Source organism: Misgurnus anguillicaudatus, chromosome 9 (genome assembly GCF_027580225.2).
Source record: "Misgurnus anguillicaudatus chromosome 9, ASM2758022v2, whole genome shotgun sequence".
Lineage (NCBI taxonomy): Eukaryota > Metazoa > Chordata > Actinopteri > Cypriniformes > Cobitidae > Misgurnus > Misgurnus anguillicaudatus.
The window spans coordinates 2,650,103-2,655,630 of NC_073345.2; the positions used below are offsets into that span (position 1 = coordinate 2,650,103).

The following is a 5,528-nucleotide window of genomic DNA, read 5'->3' on the forward strand; positions in this document are numbered from 1 at the left end:
GTTTAGCATAAGTTATTCTCTCTCACGCGAGTCAGACCGATCGCACAATGCATCACATATGCTTAAACTTTTATGTAGCCACGCAACAATAATTTCAGCTGCATGCATTCACTGTATACAGCGGAACGTGATGTTGTGATTTTTCGAACGGATTCTTAACCTAAAATGCACCGCAATGCAAGTGATGCAAACCAAATGCAGTGTTCTATTGAAAAGGAATGTATGTATTTCTGCGGTACCAAAATGCAATGAAGCAACTGAACGTCTGACTGGGGTGTCACTCTTCTTTACGCACAGAACGCGTGCACACACAGGTTGTTACCATAGCAAATAGGCTCAAATAAATAGGCTTATTTTTTGGAGCCAAATACCTCTGTTTTTTTAGAAATAAAAGCCAAATGCTTGAACATTTTACAGCCACGTCATTTTCGTTATGCATTATTTGTTTCGGTTGTTTAAAAACACATACAACATTTTTATCCGATTACTCGATTAATCGATCGATTTAGTGCTAGATTAATCGATTACAAAAAGAATCGATAGCTGCAGCCCTACTCTCATGTTGTTACAAATCTGTATAAATTTCTTTGTTCTGGTGAACACGAAGAAATATATTGTGAGGTATGTTTGTAACCAAAGTGACCATGAGCCCCATTCACTTCCATAGTAGCAAAAAAATACTATGGAAGTGAATGGGCTCATGAATGGTTTGGTTACAAACATTCCTCAAAAAAGCTTCCTCTGTGTTCATCAGAACAAAGAAATATATACAGATTTGTAACAACATGAGAGTGAGTAAAAGATGACAATTTTCATTTTTGGGTGAACTATCCCTTTAAGAACATCTAAGTGAACTTATCTGTGCTGTTTTGAGACACCATGAATATGAACTAAAATGTGCCAAAAAAAAGATTTGTATGAAAGATAGGTTTAATTCAAAAGACATACAGTTTTCTTTGTCTCTACATGCACAGTAAGAGGTGATCAAGGGGTCTACTTGATCCTTCTAATAACATTCACATGTTTTGCGTTCACTACATCTTCCTACCTCGGCTGAACGACGACCTGGCAAAGTTCAGCGATGGTTGGGACAACCACCCACTACGCACAGAGCAAAACCTAACTCCAAACCAGCTGTGGGTCATGGGCCATATTCAACATTCCACCACTGAACCAGAACATCTTGAGCAGGTATACACACAATAACAGTATAAATTTAACATCTAAATACAAATTCTTGTAAAAACACTTTACGGTTTAAAACAAAGTATAGCCAGTTCAGAACAGCTCCCTATGAATGTCTGCATTTGTGTTGTTGCAGCCTGCTGAGGACAACACCATTGACTGGGAAAATGTAGGGATCCCACACGGGTCTCATTATGGCATTGAAGTACCAGAGATTTCCAGCCCATTTAGTCCTGAAGAAATGAAACAGCTACAAACTACTATTAATCCTAAAGGACCATCACAATGCTTTGGCAGAGACATTTATTTGAACATGGTTCAGTACATACAAATAATTCTTGCCAACTCTAACAACAATCACTAACAAGGTCATTGTTCGAACAACAATGACAACAAGGATATTGCATGTACCACAAATAACTGATAACAAGCATGGCACTCTCATTTTGCCATTTACTTTTAGTGTAAAAAAGGATTTTACAATGTTAATGAAAATAAAACATTATTCTGTACTATAATCATTGTCTACATTGTTCCACAAATTAAACTCTACCAAAGACATTCCCAAAACGCAAAGCCAGAGTTATTCCATGTTTGATCTCAACGTAATCCCTCATGTGTGCCACTGGAAAAGTTATGGTCTTGGTACAAGCACTAACTATTGGAAAACAAATTGTATGTGCTTCCTGTTGGCAGACATGATTGAATTTGACATGAATTTCAAAATTGTTTCTCTCACTTGGTAGTACTGGCTTGTGTGCCTGGCCAGTTAACCACTGCAGGACAGCCGGAACTGTAAGTGTCTTGGTGTTTGAAACCACTTCAGTGTCTGAGTCTTCGATTTTGGCAAAGTGCTCAGGAACTGCATCTAATAAAGTAAAATACTACATTTCATTTTCACTCACAAAAAACTCAAGCAACTCAAATCTGCACAATTAAAGCTCTGTACCATCATCCTCTAGTTCCTGAAGAAAATCTTGAAAGTAGTTCAGAATACTTTGTTCAAGATTATGTCTTGAGGTGCCTTTTTCACTTAAGTCAGGTTTGCAGCTTGCCATAAGGAAGTTTGCATCGGGCTAATAAAGACAAAAAAATAATAAATATCACAGAATTTTTGCCTAGCTTCAACTAAATTCAAACGATTTTACCTTGTTATCCTGCAGTGGCACAAACAAGGGCCGACAGAGGTCCATGTGTTGTTCCATTACATCCGGAAGGTTGTAGACCTGCAAGCCTTTTCGCTTTGCTCAAGCATGGGCAGAACTCGGGCCAGGGAGTTTAGAATGATTGTTCTGAAGGATAAAATAATTTTTTTTTTAGTATAAACATATTCCACTCTCAATAACACAAGATAAATTATGCATAATGTTAGATTTTATGCTTTTATAAAAAAAGTACTAGAAAACACTTAGATCCATCAATAACAATAACATAAAGCTTTAGCAGTTGATAAATCAATGAGGTACATTTTAGTAACTACAAACCTTATTATTGGGTCCTTTCTGTCTGTTTTTATGAGACCCGTATATCCACAGAAAAGCAGATTATCAGTGAGACTCCGTAATTTGTCATCGGTGGCTATTCTTACCTGTAACATACAGGTTACATGATACATGCAGTGCACACATAAAACATACTAAAGGTATTTATTTTCTGTTGACGTGTACAGATAAGCAAAACACTCATTTAATACAGCAGATGAATTGCATTTAAAACATTTATTAGGGATGCACCGAAATGAAAATTCTTGGCCGAAACCTAAAACCGAAAAAAGGAAACCAAGGCCGAAAAACCGAAACCGAAACACCGAAATAAATTATTATGCCAATTATTAGTACAATTGCATTTATGGCTATCACTGTGTACTAACTTTACTAGGGGTGTGTGACAAATAAAAAAACTCACAGTTCGGATCACATTACAGTTTTTGAGGCACAGATCAGATTATTTTTCATATCAGCAAAAAGGTGGGAAAAATCTAATAAACAATAAAGAAATTGCAAACATTTATAAAAAAGAACAAAGTTGTACATTAATAAGGTCTGAAGTTAGCATTTTAACACAACTGAATGCTATTTTCACATATTATCTGTTCTGTTGTCAGACATATAGTGGCGTTTTCCCAGACAGGGATTAGACTAGTCCTAGACTAAAATAAATATAAGAGCTGTCCAAACTGAAAACATCTTGCACTGAGATATCTTTAAATACATCAGTGCCTTTAGTTTGTCCTCTAAATGCACACAAGTAATGTTTTTAGTAAGGCATGTTTGTTTAAACTAATTTTATTTCCTAATTAAACTAAGGTCTAGTTCTGTCTTAAACTAATCTCTGTCCAGGAAACCACCCCAAAGACTATTAAAATAGTGACTAAACATGACCCAATAACCAGTGTGTGTGGGAAAACATTGCTAACCTTTCATGATAAACTCGAATCAGTCGTCTTCTCTGTCAGTAACATCTGACGTTTACGTGAAAATGCAAGTACACAGAGGAATCCGCATGGAAAACACAGCCAACTTTTATTTCTTTCACTCAGTAGCTACGTTTACATGGACACATTTTGCCTCCATCGGATTAAAATCCTTCCGATTAATAAATCCTATCATAGCGTTTACATGAACACTTAATAATGTGATCGGATTGATGTGCGTGTTTATATGACACAAGATTTACATCAGATTTGATCATTTGACATGCGCACATTGCACAAATATAGTTTCACGCTGTTTCAAGATTTGCTTTGTGCCTTACTGATTATAAAGCAGCAGCAAAAACACCCAATCACGTGTGCCCAAAAAGCGTTTTTACTTCACGCGGTGCTGCAGGGACCGTTCGCGAGAGCGAGTCCAAACACACGCGTTTGTGGATCAGAGAATAAATCATGGACTGACCGGACAACGCTGTCTTGTATCACTTTATGGGGAATTGGACGGATAATAGGAACAAGATTAACAAGACAATCACTTCTTGTGACTTCCTTCAGCAAAACACACTCGAGTTATTTGCGTCACATGTTATTACGGCAATTCTACGTCATTGCACGTGTGCATATGCTCCACACTCCCGTCCTGTAGGTGGCGGAAATGCACCTTTCAGTGCGTTTGCCAACCGCCATTAAAAAAAGAAAAGATGGCACATGCGCAGAGCCTCCCAGTTTCAGTTATCCATCCGATCAAGTGTATACATGTCATTTTGAGCGGATTACAAACGGTATAAACCACCCCTAACAAGCGGATTAGATTTTTAATCAGATTGGCACTTTTTAGTCCGATTGAGGTGTTTACATGGAGCATTTTTTATTCAGATTGATCATTTAAACGGATTACAAATGTCCATGTAAACGCAGCTAGTGTCATGTATGAGAGGCACTGTCTAGGGGCTTCACGCACAGAGAGAGAGAGAGAGAGAGCGTGCACAAGAGAGGCACCACCGAGCGCTCACAACAATAAATGAAGCCGTTTTAAATGAAAATAAAAATGTAAATGTTGCGACCATTGTTGATTTTGTGGCGCACACAAACAAATAAATGTATGGATAACACTGCCAGGAGCAGAAGCCGCCATTACGCGAGATTAATGTAAACAGCGTGACGTGTCGCGTAGTCGACGTAATCGATGACGTCGACGCGTCGTTGCAGCACTATTGAGCACGAAGGGGAGGGGTGGAGACGACTGATCACCATGAGTGAAACCCAAGCGCTAGCGCACAGATGGGAGGGGGGCGGTTGACATTCATTTTCGGTTTACATTTTCGGCTGGATTTTTTATTTCGGCCCGAAACCGATAATGCCATTTTCGGCCGAAATTTTCGGCGACCGAAATTTCGGTGCATCCCTAACATTTATGGGTGGTTTCCCGGACAGGTCTCATCCTAGCCCAGACTAAAATGCATGTTTGAGCTGTTTAAATTTGAAAATGCCTTGCACTGACGTATATATCAGTGTCATTGTTTTGTTTTTAAGATGCACACCAGTATTGTTTTTTGTAAGGTTTGTTTTTAAAAACTACTTAAATGCCCTAATATAACTAAAGCCTAGTACTGGATTAATCTAAACCCTGTCCGCAGGGCCGGATTAACCATACGGGCAACTGGGCAATTGCCCAGGGGCCCAAGACCTTGAAAGGGCCCAGGGCAGCAAGGGTACGAGCAAAATACTGTATCTGGTAATCTCCCGCACGCCGCTTTATATTAAACAAACTGTCAACATGGGCTTTTGCGCTGCAAAGACGCTGCGTTTATTACTTTGAACGTGAGTTGAGAGCGGTTGAGTCTCATGCGGACTGACCAATGAAGAGAGGGCCTCAGGTTAAGACCCTCTCCTCATTGGTCAGTCCGCATGA

The 5,528-nt window shown here is 38.9% G+C and overlaps 1 long non-coding RNA gene across 1 annotated transcript; it reads right to left on the reverse strand.

Moving 5' to 3' along the window:
- Window positions 1–1,725: 1,725 nt before the first annotated feature.
- Window positions 1,726–4,150, reverse strand: LOC141366202 (uncharacterized). The gene is made up of 4 exons (XR_012371301.1): window positions 2,670–4,150; window positions 2,334–2,477; window positions 2,135–2,261; window positions 1,726–2,053 (listed from the first exon to the last, which is right to left on the reverse strand). It is a non-coding gene; the product is annotated as an uncharacterized lncRNA (long non-coding RNA).
- Window positions 4,151–5,528: the final 1,378 nt, after the last annotated feature.